Below are 12,657 nucleotides of genomic sequence, written 5' to 3' on the forward strand. Positions count from 1 at the left end.
TTAATCTTGGTTTGTTTGTTTTGTGGCTTAGGATGTTGAATAAACCCAGGAAGGACTCCAGTTTCATAGAGTTTGCCCTAAGAGTGAGGAGGCCCAGGTTCAAGTCTGCCCTTGTGAGGTTTTTATTTTAAGGCCTAATTTCAGACACTCACAGCACAAGCCACGATGGATATGCGAAGTTCTTTATTAGGTCTTTACCTCAGACTGTCAAAGCCACAACTGGCTCCACTTCCTCCCACCTCCCTCCTTTGTCTTCTCGCCTTTTCTTTGTCCCGCCCCTTCCTCTGCATTGACAGCTTGCGTGATGGTGGCCGCTCGGTCTCTCAGTTGTCAACGGGGTTGCTGCCATCTGCCCTCTTCTTATCCCTTGCCCCTTCATTGCTTGCAGTCTCTCCTCTATCCTTCCTTCCCTTTGATGTGTAAGGTTAGAGGACCCAGGTGCAATTAACCATTCCCCCTGGGTTCTCCATCCTTACATGCCACCTCCCTGCAGAAAGATGGCCTCCCCCCATTTCGTCCCCTGGATACAGAAGTACCTGGCAAAAAAAAAAGCTAATTAAGAGGTACATATGACAAAGCGTTCTGTTTAAGCTATGTAGGTTTAGTGGGATATTGCTTATGGAACGCCCTGACTAGGCGGGGTGCTTGGATATGGTAGCTCGCCACCCACTCATTTTCTGTGTCTGGTAGGTGTTTCCAGTGTACCAAGTATTGTAAGCCCCCCTGATGTAGTCTGGAGTCCAGAATTCCTTGTATCTCGAAGTGCTGTTCACCATCAATCAGTTTGGGGGTGAGTGGGGTGGTTTAGGGTGCCATTGCGTCGATGTTCGTACTGGTTTAAGAAGACAGCAATGGAAGACCGGGTGAATATTGTGCAATGTTTTTGGAAGTCGGAGTTGCACTGTGACATTGTTGATAAGTCGCGTGATTGGAAACGGGCTGACATACTTTCGGCCGAGTTTCTTCAATGGCTGATTTGATTTCAAGTATTTAATAGAAAGATAAACCATGTCTCCCACTTTTAGGAGCCACTTGGTGGACCTCTTTCTATCAGCGTATTTTTTGTAATCGGCCTTGGCATTGTCAAGCGCCTTGACAATTGTAGGCCAGCTGTCCCTGAGTTGAGTATTTCGGTGCGGAGTTGTGGGAGTTCCGGGATGGGCACGAAGTCTTGTCCAGTGGCGACCTGAAATGGCGTAAATCCTGTGCTCACGTGTACTGCATTATTATATGCTACCTCGGCGAACGGGAGTAAATCGACCCAATTGTCTTGCTGGTGGCTGACGTAGCAGTTCAAGTATCGTTTGAGGATTTGATTCCTCTGTTCACTCGCCCCGTCAGTTTCTGGGTGGTGGGTGGAGCTTAGGCCTTGGTTGACACCAATTAATTTGAGAAATTGCTTCTAGAATCTGGAAGTAAATTGAGTTCCTCTATTGCTTATGATATGTTCGGGAGTACTGTGAAGGCGATAGTTGTGGTGAATGAACATCCTGGCCAGTTGACTGGCTGTGGGAAGTGTGGCACATGGGATGAAGTGAGACTGTTTTGAAAAAAGGTCAGTGACCACCCATATGACTGTCTTCTGTTTGCTCTCAGGGAGTTCAACAATGAAATCCATGGCAATTTGTTTCCATGGGCGGCTTGGACTGGCCACGTTTTGTAAAAGGCCTCTAGGCTTGCCTCCGATACGTTTAGCTATGGCACAGATGGGGCAAGCTGCTGTGTATTCCTCCACATCTTCCTCAAGGTTGGCCACCAAAATTGTCGTCTAACTAAATGAAAGGTTTTCACAAATCCGAAACGTCCCACCACTTTGGCATCATGGCAACACTCCAGGATGTTCCTTTGTAGGGTCTCTGGGATGTACAAGACATCAGTCAAATGAAATAAATGACATCAAATCCAGGAAAGGTCTGCTTTGGGAAAGCTTCGCTGTTTAGGGAAATTAAAAGATGGATAAATCTGTGCCACCTTCCACTTTCATATAACGCTTATTTATTCTTTTTTCTCCTTCTCTCAATCACTGTTTGTTTCTTTTCTATGTTTGTGTGTGCTAATACTGTATGAACTGCACTTCCCTGGTTGCCAAGATTGAAAGGCACTCTGCACATGCTCCAAAGCACACACACCCTTACACTTTTAACTGTTGGAGGACTGAACCCTAGAAAGTTCTGGGGTTCAGACTGAGCCCATCCTAATTCTGTACAAAATCTCCCTGGGAGTTACAGAGATCCAACTCAACGTTTCTGAGACATGTCTTCTTCTCTTCCATCAGAAAGCCATCGGTGTAATGGTCTACATCAAGGTGGCTTTGGTCAAAACCAACTGCAGCAAAGGCAAAGAGCAAGAAGGTGGTGTGGAATATTCAAGAGACTACTTGGAAAACAAGGGCTGCCAACCTCTGCCGGAATCCAAACAGGAGGTAAGTGTTGTGAACTCAAATCTGGAACAACTTCCTCTGCTTAGCAAAGCGATGGGTGGTTTGACTATGGCTTGAACCAAAAAATTGGGTTAATTCATGTAATGGGGTTAAAACTGTTGCGTGGATGCAGCCAGGACATTCTTCCACTGAGCCATGTCAAGTTTCCAAATATATAGAAATATAACAGAAATTAATGCAGTTATTGTTGTGGATTTTAGCCTGTTCTGAATGACTTAATGCTGGTTAGCTATTTTAAATGGTTGACCTTTGGCCATAATAAATAAATAGTTTCATTTCATTTACAAGTGGCCTCTGAATAGGTGAGATATGCCTCCAGTGGGCTTTAAGATACTTATTTTGAGTCAATCAATCAATGATTGATTGATTGATTGAGTCAGAATAAATGCCCTAATGAAATGAAAATAGAAGCTGTAAATATAAAACCTTACCTTTTGTTATTTATTTATTTATTTATTTATTTGTTTGTTTGTTTGTTTGTTTGTTTGTTGCTTTAAAAAAATTATATGGCTGCCCATCTTGTGACATAGAACTCTGGGAGCTAACAATAGTTGTAAAAATACAAGCAATAAAAACAATGTAATTAAAAAAAGAGAAGAAAGGAAGGCTAAACATTTTGTTTTAAGTGAAATGGTAGTTCTCCTGTAGCAAAAATGGCGCAATCTTCTCATAAACTGTGGTTAGCTCATCACCATGTTTGCCCTGTGTCCCAGCCAAGCCAAGCCAGATGCCTCACACAATGGCGTATAGTTCTGTCAGGAGTGAATCCAAGCTATGTGACTGAACTGACCAAAATCATAGCCAAATCATGTGCAACATGTGAACGTCCTTACCAGAATTCTTTGGATTCCCCAAATAAGTGACACACAAACCAAACTGGCTTGGTTCTGTGGCATATTGTGCCACATTCCAGGCAAGACTGAAATGAAGCAGCCTTGGTGCATTGCACAAATTTAGCCGCTAGTCTTCCACTGATCTGGTTACGCATGTGGTTTGAACACAGTTGAGCGGTCCTCTCTAACTTCCTGTTCCAAAAACGCCAATTTTTGTTCAGCACCAATTTCTTATCAGGTACCCCTGATTTTCTAAGTTTGTCTCTTTGGTATCTCCCGGTCCTTAGAAACACGACTGCACATTTGATATCTTCATTGACACAAAAAGTGGAACGAAAACCGTCACCGGCTACAAATGCATTACACTGCCAAGATCTGAAGAACCATCAAACACCTTGGAGGCTCATTGAAACCCCAGCCTTGTCTTTGCATGCTGATGCTCAGTTCTGGGAGAAATAGATCCTTTGGGCTACCCCGTTCCTTCCATAATAACAGTATAATCCAGTGTTTCTCAACCTTGGCATCTTTAAGACGGGTGGACTTCAACTCCCAGGATTCCCCAGCCAGCATGGCTGGCTGGGGAATCCTGGGAGTTGAAGTCCACCCGTCTTAAAGATGCCAAGGTTGAGAAACACTGGTATAATCCCTTAGATGCAACCATTCACCTGATTGTCCCACAAAAAGAGGAATCCATTGCAACCCCATCTCATCCTACAATCCTCATAGCTCTGCTTTTCCCCTTGTGCCGAAATAGGAGAATAAAATTAAATTGTGCAAATCTTGCCGTGTGCTTCCTCTTCTTACATTTCTGGGTCTCTTCCCCTGGCACAGCAGTTGTGCAACTGGCTGAAGGATGGCGCAGCAGAATTGAATGAGAGAAAGCTGATGTTTTCAGTGTGTGTGCGTGTGTCGTTGAGTCAGTGTTGACTCCAGGCAACTGCGTGGAAAGTCCTTGCAGTTTTCTTGGCCAGATTTTTGAGAAGAGACTTGCCCTGGCCTCCTTCTTCCTAGGGCTGAGAGAGGGGGACTGGCCCAAGGTCCCCCAGCTGGATTCTGTGCCTAAGGTAGAGCTGATGGTCTCCTGGTTTCTAGCCTAGTGCCTTTAACCACTACACTCAACTGGCCTACAGAGAGGTCATTGGGCTACAGCTAATTGAGCACGCTGCAGAAGAATAAGTTTGAACTGTTGCTATCATCATCATCATCATCATCATCATCATGAAGAACAGCATGGTGGAGACATTGTTTCAGAAATGGGGTGAGCAGCTTTTGAGTCTGTTTAAGGCTTCAGCATGGCTTAGGAAAGGATGGCAACCCCACCTCCCGGTTGCTACCTTACCAGTTGATCGCGAAACACTGTTTTGCATTCTTCTGGCTGTGTCCAGCCATCCAGAGAATAGATGGGGCAATTCTTGGGGTTCTCCTTAATCTGGAGGACACTTCTGGGCTCTACGGAGACTGGCCTGAGCCCAAAAAAAGGTCCGTGCTGCCCAGTCTACCACTGAGATCGCAGAGACATGTCTCAATTCACCAATCCCCCGCCGGAAGTCATTGGTGGAGACATGGTTTCAAGAAAAGATTGGACAACCCTTTGTCCAAGATGGTATGAAGAGTCCTGCCTTGGGCAGGGAGTTGGACTAGAAGACCTTCAAGGTGCCTCCCAACCCTAGGATTCTATGACAGCATCTAAGAATGAATCCCAAAGTTCTGCATGAGATTCCTTCAAGTTGTCAGTTTCATTTTCTGCAGAATTGGGAGATATCTGGATTTACAATTACTGATTTAAAAAATGTCTAGTCTTTTTGTTCCTAACCTTGTTCCTGCAGGAGTGCCAGCTGTGCTGGCTTGGTAGTCAGGGAGCAGGGGCCATCAGATTGGGACAAGTTGATCTCAGAATCTGGATACAAATCCCCAACGCAGAGTTTCCGATTTGAGTTTTGTTCTTCTGCTGTGTGGCTAAATGGGCCAATTGCCATAGCTAAATTTATACCTAGTCTATCCTTTTGCTAGTTGATGCTGTTTTGAAATGGTCAAAAGCCTAATCAATAAATTAAGTAGCTAACATAAAGAAGTTGGAATATCACCAAATATAACAATATATAGCAATACATCTTATAAATGTGGAATATTTATGGGTGCCGGTCTGCTTCCGGGTCCAATTCAAGGTCATCACCTTCAAAGCCCTACATGGCTTGGGGCCAGGCTACCTGAGGGACCGCCTCTTCCCCATCACATCAGCCCGTCCCACCCGATCATGCAGAGAGGGCATGTTACGGACCCCGTCCATGAGAGGATGTCGATTGGCGGGGCCCAGGAAGTGGGCCTTCTCTGCCGTTGCCCCCACCCCCTGGAACTCTCTTCCCCCAGGGGTGAGGCAAGCCCCCTCGCTCCCGGCCTTCCGGAAAGGGGTGAAGGCCTGGCTCTGCCATGTCGCTTGGGGCGGGAATTGGGGTAACCAATCCTGGGGGTGGTTACAGCCTTGAAGAGGCCCCAGGGAATTCCACGTATTTACCTTAAGAACTTTTAATATCACCATCTTGGATTTTATATTTTATATTTATGTTTATATTTTTATGAAGAATTCTGTTTTTATTGTTTTTTCATCTCTGTCTATCCTAGTTTTATTGTAAACCACCCAGAGTCGCTCTTTGAGTAGGATGGGTGGTGATGAAATTTGAAATATAAATATAAATAAATAAATATAAAACCTCAGAGCTTTCCAAATGATTTGCCAGACCACCTTGTCCCATAGAGCCTAGGCAACGCTCTTGGGTTATTTACAGACCGTGTCTTGCAGAACCGACCAAGGGTATATTTAATGTTACTGGTCAATTTAGCAATCTCCTTCCTAAAGGTTAGGAAAGGGCTCAACCTGTTTATTTTCCCAGGCCTTTCAGTGCCTCAGTGTTCGCTTTTAAATCAATTATTATTTAGATACAGAGGAAGGGAGGGAGGGAGGGAGGGAGGGAAGGAATAGAGAGGGAGGGAAGGAAGGAAGGAATAGAGAGATAGGGAAGGAAGGAAGGAAGGCAGGCAGGCAGGCAGGCAGGCAGGCAGGAAGGAAGGAAGGATCATTCCTTGGACAGGCTCACCAGATAAAACTATCATACCTATGAGGCCACATGAGGTGGTGACCTCAAATAACAGAGACTGGGAGCGTTGGAGCATTGTGACCTGAGCACAATATGCCACGTTTAGATGCAATAAGGATGGTGTTTCATCAGCAATACTGGAGGTGGATTTAACTGCTGCTCCAGTTAGCTTTTCTGCCAAGAAAGGGAATGTGTGCCAAGGTTTTTCTCCAGGCTTGGCAAAGCTGCCTTAAACCAAGGGGTACTTCCAGGGCCATCAAGAAACACAGGAGGATTTGATAGACTCTAGAGCTGGAAAGTGACAAATAGCCTGGGTTGGAGGTGTGGAAGACCATGTGCGTTCCCATCGTCCTTGAGCATCGGCCTCCATGAAGACAGCCAATGGGAGGTCCTCCCCACACAAGGGAACAAGGGTGTCTGGGGGGGGGCGGGGGGCGGGGGATAAAAAAATTCAAGCTGGCAGCCATAACTGGGCAATTTGTAGTTCATCCCCACACCCAGTCCAGTTTTCACCCGTATGATTTGCATTGTGTAATCCAGTGTTTCTCAACCTCGGCCACTTAAAGATGTCACCAAGGGAATCATGCGGTTCCCCATTGATCTTGCTCATCAGAGCTGGCCAGAAAGGTCAAAAATGGTGATCAGGTGACCCCGGGATGCTGAGATGGTCATAAATGTGAACTAGTGGCCAAGTGCCCAAACCATGATCATGTGACCACAGGGATGCTGCAACGGTTGTAAATGTGAGCACTGGTTGTAAGACAATTTTTTCAGCAGCATCATAAGTCTGAACCGTCACTAGATACATGGTCATTAAGTGAGGACTACCTGTAGTGCAAAGGTGACTTTTCCTCAATCCCATGCGTTCCAGGAAGGTGAGATCACAACACCCAGAGTGGTCAGCCACCATAGCCCGTGCTGGGTGGGGATCACTGGAACTGCAATCCCACCAAACAGGAGGACCCGGTTAGAAGAAGCCAGCCCTAAATCATGCCAGCTGATCTTTGGTTTCAGCGGTTTTGTCCTCTTTGTCTTGAGACACCATCGAGCTCAGTGGTTCTTAAACTGGGGGCAATCACCCCGAGGGAGTCATTTGGGCTTATCCTGGGGGTCCTTCAGCCATTGGTAGTTGCTGGTTTGTGGGTCAAGGATACAGTTGGGCCTGGAGATTCTGGTGTAAATCAGAGCCCACTTTTTTGTAGGGGTGATGATATTATTCAAGACCGGGAAAAGGGGTGATTGGGTGGGACGGTTGAAGAACCACCGGCCTAGCCTTGAGTGACTTAATTTCCTACCACCCGACCCTCCAGATTATGATGAAGTGGTCCTTGTTTCACCACCTGCCCCTGCCCCTCACCCTGCTCTTCGTGCTGCATTGGAAAAGGCAGAGCCTAGCCTCTCCAGCCAACTGCCAATAAAGCAACTTTGTGCCACCTCCATCTAAACAACCCACAGTCCAAAGAAAACTTCAGGTGGATTATAAAGGGAAGCTGTTTGGGATGAAGCCAAAATCAGCCTGCCATTTCTGATGTTCTGCGGTTTCTGATGCTAAATGTCTCTGCCCTTCAATGCAGCTCATTGAACAGCTATCTGGTTCTGGTGTGCGGTTGAAAGGAAGATTAGAACCTGCCACAGGACAGGCAGATTGTGCTTTGTGTTCAAGGGCACTGTGATACATAATGCATTTTCCCTTACGAAGCACACATACAGTACTTGGTTGCACAGATGTACAATCTAAGAACTGTCCCTTCCTTCCTTCCTTCCTTCCTTCCTTCCTTCCTTCCTTCCTTCCTTCCTTCCTTCCTTCCTTCCTTCCTTCTTCCCTCCTTCCGTGTTCCCCTTCACTCTTTTGAATCATCAACTCACAGCCAGAACCAGAAAGCTGTTCAATGAGCCGCATTGAAGGGCAGTGACATTTAGCATCAGAAACCGCAGAACATCAGAAATGGCAGGCTGATTTTGGCTTCATCCCAAACAGCTTCCCTTTATGACCCACCTGAAGTTTTCTTTGGACTGTGGGTTGCTTAGACATTGAGTGTCTTTTATTTTACCCAAATAATGCCCCCGCCAGAGCCTTGCCAACTAAAATTCCAGTGAACGATGCTTCTTGTTAACTGTTTAAAAATCCACCAATTCCACTGACCCGTGCTTCACGCACCTTAATTTTGCTTGGCATCAGGCTCTTGAGGGTTGGCGGAGCCTGAAACGCAAGGAGCCACATGCCTGAGAGACCCCCTCCATGCCAAGATGGAGGCGGCACAAAGTTGCTTCGTTGGCAGGTGGCCGGAGAGACTGGGGCTCTGCAGCCCGAAGACCAGGGTGAGGGGCAGGGGCAGGTGGTGAAACAAGGATCACCTCATCATAATCTGGAGGGTCGGGTGGCGGGAAATCAAGTCGCTCCAGGCTAGGCTGGGGGTTCTTCAACCGTCCCACCCAATCACCCCTTTTCATGGGGTGATTACAGCATGGGCTGTGGTGGCTGACCACTCTGAGTGTTGAGATCTCATGGGATTGGGGAAAAGTCACCTTTGCACTACAGGTAGTTGTCATTTAATGACCATTCATTTAGTGACGGTTCAGACTTATGACAGTGCCGAAAAAATTGTCTTACAACCGGTGCTCATATTTACGACTGTTGCAGCATCCCTGTGGTCACATGATCACGATTTGGGCACTTGGCAACTGGTTCATATTTATGACCATCTCAGCTTCCCGTGGTCACCTGATCACCATTTTTGACCTTCTTGGCCAGCTTCTGACACGCAAAATCAATGGGGAACTGCGTGATTCCCTTAATAGCCATGCGGTTTGCTTAACGACTGTGGTGATTCACTTAATGACCGCTGCAAAAACGGTTGTAAAATCGGATCGGATTAATGACTACTTCACTTAGAAACTGAAATTCCAGCCTCAGTTGTGGTTGTTAAGCAAGGACTACCTGTATGGGAAGAAGGATCTGAAGCTTTGGCCTTAGGTGGGAGTTAGTCCTTGGTGGGATGCCATCTGGGAACCCCAGAGAGGTTGGTTAAACCAAGAAGTCGAAATAAAAACAGCCTGCAAGTGGCAAACAGTTGCCCCAAAGGCTGCCAAGAAAACCCAACCAGATGCCATCTTCAGGGTCACCCAGACTTTGGACATTTTGAGCTTTTCTTTTTTCAGAGCCCGTCATCCAGATCCAAGACATCTTTAAATTCTGGGGAAGTTTCTCTGATGCAACGGAGGAAGTCGCCATGTGCAAGTTTAGGTCTGGATTAAACGCTGGGGCGTTTTAAATCAACCTTGTGAATGCCGCTGAACAACGCAGCTGCTTGCCGAAGTGCTCAGTGCCTGCGTGAGACCATGCTGCATCACGCCTGAACTGGCGTGCCAAGCATGGACTTCCAAGCCACACCCCGGGGGTCCAGGGCAAAGGCGCGTTCAGACCTAAGCCGTGCTTCTGAACTTGCCGGTCCTCCCTTGCGAAAAATAAGTTTCCCTGAGGTTCTTCCCAGCGGCTGGTGGGCATCTGTCACCAAAGCAAAGCGCTGCACGATGTCGGAACTGTATAGCTCCAGCTTGAACGTCCCACTAAACCCCACAAGTAATTCTTGAGAGGCATTGCAATGGGAGGAGAGGCCGTTGCCCCACATCTGCGGGGGGCCGCTGTGCTTGACCAGGTCTTCCTTTTGGATCAAGCCTAGCAGAGCAGGCCAACTCCAGGAGGACGGCGTCTTCTGGCTCCAAGGTGGAGCTTGCTGGAGGGCGAGGCTTCCTCAGAGGTATATCGACAGGCCTCCCTCCCCCAGCCACCAGTTCTGCCTTCGGTGGCTCTCCTGGCCACCATGAGGAGTTCCCTGGTGGGCCTGCAGCTGCTCCTGGCCTGTGCCCTGGTCTTGGGGTCCCCGGTGAAGGAGGAAAGGAAGGAATGTTGTAGACCAGGAGTGCCTCGTTGCCCTGAAGGGAACCCCACTTTGGAAGGCCTGGAAAAAAGCGAGGGGCAGGTGGAGTTTCCAGAACAAATGGAGTTGAATTTGGGAGAATTGGAAGACTTTGAAGACTATGAAGACTTTGAAGACTTTGAAGAATTGGAGGAAAGGAGTTACTGGAAGCGATGGGCTCTGGATTACTTCAACCAACGCAGCCCTGGGGCTTTCTACAGACCCAGAGAAGATACAAGCGTCAAAGGGAAGGTAATGGAAGGGCGGTCCTTGGAAACGGGCCGGGGGGGGGGGCAGATTCTGCATTGCGTGGGGGGGTTGGGCTACCCCAGCCCCATCCAAAATCAGCAGCCCCTCACCGGTCGCTCGCCTGGATCCAGTCCAAAAACGAACACGGAGAACTTGCCCCTGGGCTCGTCTTGCTTGCCAGATCAGGAACAATAGCAGTTACTGGCCAGGCAATATTATTATTATTATTATTATTATTATTATTATTATTATTATTATTTACATGCAACAAGTTCAAGGTAGAATAAAAAGCTTCTCCCCTGCAGTTTGAAGGACCCAGCCCTGAAGCCCCATGGCTTTGGAAAAGGGTCCTCCACCTTCGTGCGATTCCCCCATGTACCTGCGTGCTGCGGGGGCAGGAGCGGCTCTTTCAGCCTGCTTTTAAATATTTCTTGGGTTTTCTTTTTACCGAAAGGAGGTGGAATACATTTCCTGGAGATTTAACACACCTATTCTAAAAGAGAGGGGAAAATCACACCACAGAAAATGGCCGTTCTGCTGGGGGATATTGGTGCTTGCTCCTGGGGGTGCAAAATGGGGAGGGGGGTATGGGGTGCCCATCCTGGTCTAGGATATAGAGCAGGGGAGGCAAGATTGTTACAGAAAAAAAGAAAAGCTAGCAGGAAGTGATTCTGCAATGTCCCACTGACCTCACGTTGCAAGGTGATGTTGTTGTGGGGAGTGGCACTCTGCACATGTTTGAGGCAGCCCTTTTCTTCAGGTGGGACTGCAATTAAGTCCAGGCTTAACGGCATGTTTTTGTCCCCAATTAGCTCCCCAGGTGTGTGGTAGAAATGGGTGGAGAAGATGAAGGGAGGCCTAGGAGACACGTTTTCTCCCACCGTGTGATAGTTACTTGTCTGGGATGGCATGAGGATTCCTGCACTGGGTGGGGGGTGGAGTAGATGACCTCCAAGGTCCCTTCCAACCCTAGGATTCTACGATTCCTCTTCCAGAGCGCCATCGGCACTATGCTGACTTTCATGTTGTTCTTGGTGGACACCAACTGTGCAAAAGAGGAAGGCCTGCGGTCTCCGTACGACATCCATCCCTACTCGTCAATGGAATCCTTGGAACCGGTTCCCTGCGTGGCTTTGCCCAAGCATGAGCAGACGGTGAGATGCCGGCCCATTTCCGTGTTGCTCTTGCAAACTCTGTCCGTCTTGGTAGCCCTGTCGTTCTCTCACAGTCCGTAAGCATGCCTCGTAGCTCTCCGGTTTCATGACCGGCTCCTGTCCAGGTAAGGCTCTGTCCCTGCAATGCTTCCCAAGATTGTTTTGGGGAAACACGCCGATGTTGAGACGGAAAAATTCCAGAAGCATATACCAAATAGGTGGACTACAACGAAAGATCTTAGTTGTAAGCAAACCAGGAGCATCTCTCTCTCTCTCTCTCTCTCCCAGGCGTCTGAAGGGTGTCAGAATGCCCAATGTGGACACGCATGGAAGGGATGCCCTATATGGGGCACGATACAAGGAAACCTCTGTACCTCTGTGCTCAAGAGTTTAAGGGGAGGCGGACTATGCACCAGAGTCGCTTGTTGAGATGGGCGGCTATAGAGATCAAATAAAAACAAATAAATAAATAAATTCTGATAATTTCAATATACACTGAATGGCACGTTGAGCTGATTTGATTGTTGGGGGTGCCAGAAGAGGTGATGGCTGCTTTGTCACCTGTTCTACATCTTAGGCTGCTGCTGCTGCTGCTGCTGCTGCTGCTATTATTATTATTATTATTATTATTATTATTATTATTTCATAGCCCCCCAACTCCCAAAACTCTGTCAGAACTTTCAAGTTCCCCGTTTTAAAAATCCCCAGAGGACAAATTCTCTTGGAAATGTGAGAGGTTCTGCAGAGAGTGGGATCTGGGGTTGGGAGGGAATAGCTATAGATACTGGAGAGATGCCTGTCCTATAAAAGAGCTAATTTGTACCCCAAATACCCCCAAATTCTGCTCTCCTTTGGAAGAAATGTCAAAAGACAATTCTCATACATCCAATGGAAGGAAAGCCAATAGGGAATAAAATGCAGGAATAATTCTTGGAACCCGCATTCTCTGTGGCTTTAGTGGATAAGCAAACA

At 47.4% G+C, this 12,657-nt stretch overlaps 1 protein-coding gene across 1 annotated transcript in view; it reads right to left on the reverse strand.

The window, feature by feature from the left end:
• The window catches only part of LOC134506888 (pre-mRNA-processing factor 39-like), a 214,360-nt gene that overhangs the window by 43,669 nt on the left and 158,034 nt on the right, over window positions 1–12,657 (reverse strand). The gene's annotated exons all lie outside the window — the stretch shown is intronic.

The sequence above is a fragment of the Candoia aspera genome, chromosome 17, assembly GCF_035149785.1.
Source record: "Candoia aspera isolate rCanAsp1 chromosome 17, rCanAsp1.hap2, whole genome shotgun sequence".
NCBI classification, from domain to species: domain Eukaryota; kingdom Metazoa; phylum Chordata; class Lepidosauria; order Squamata; family Boidae; genus Candoia; species Candoia aspera.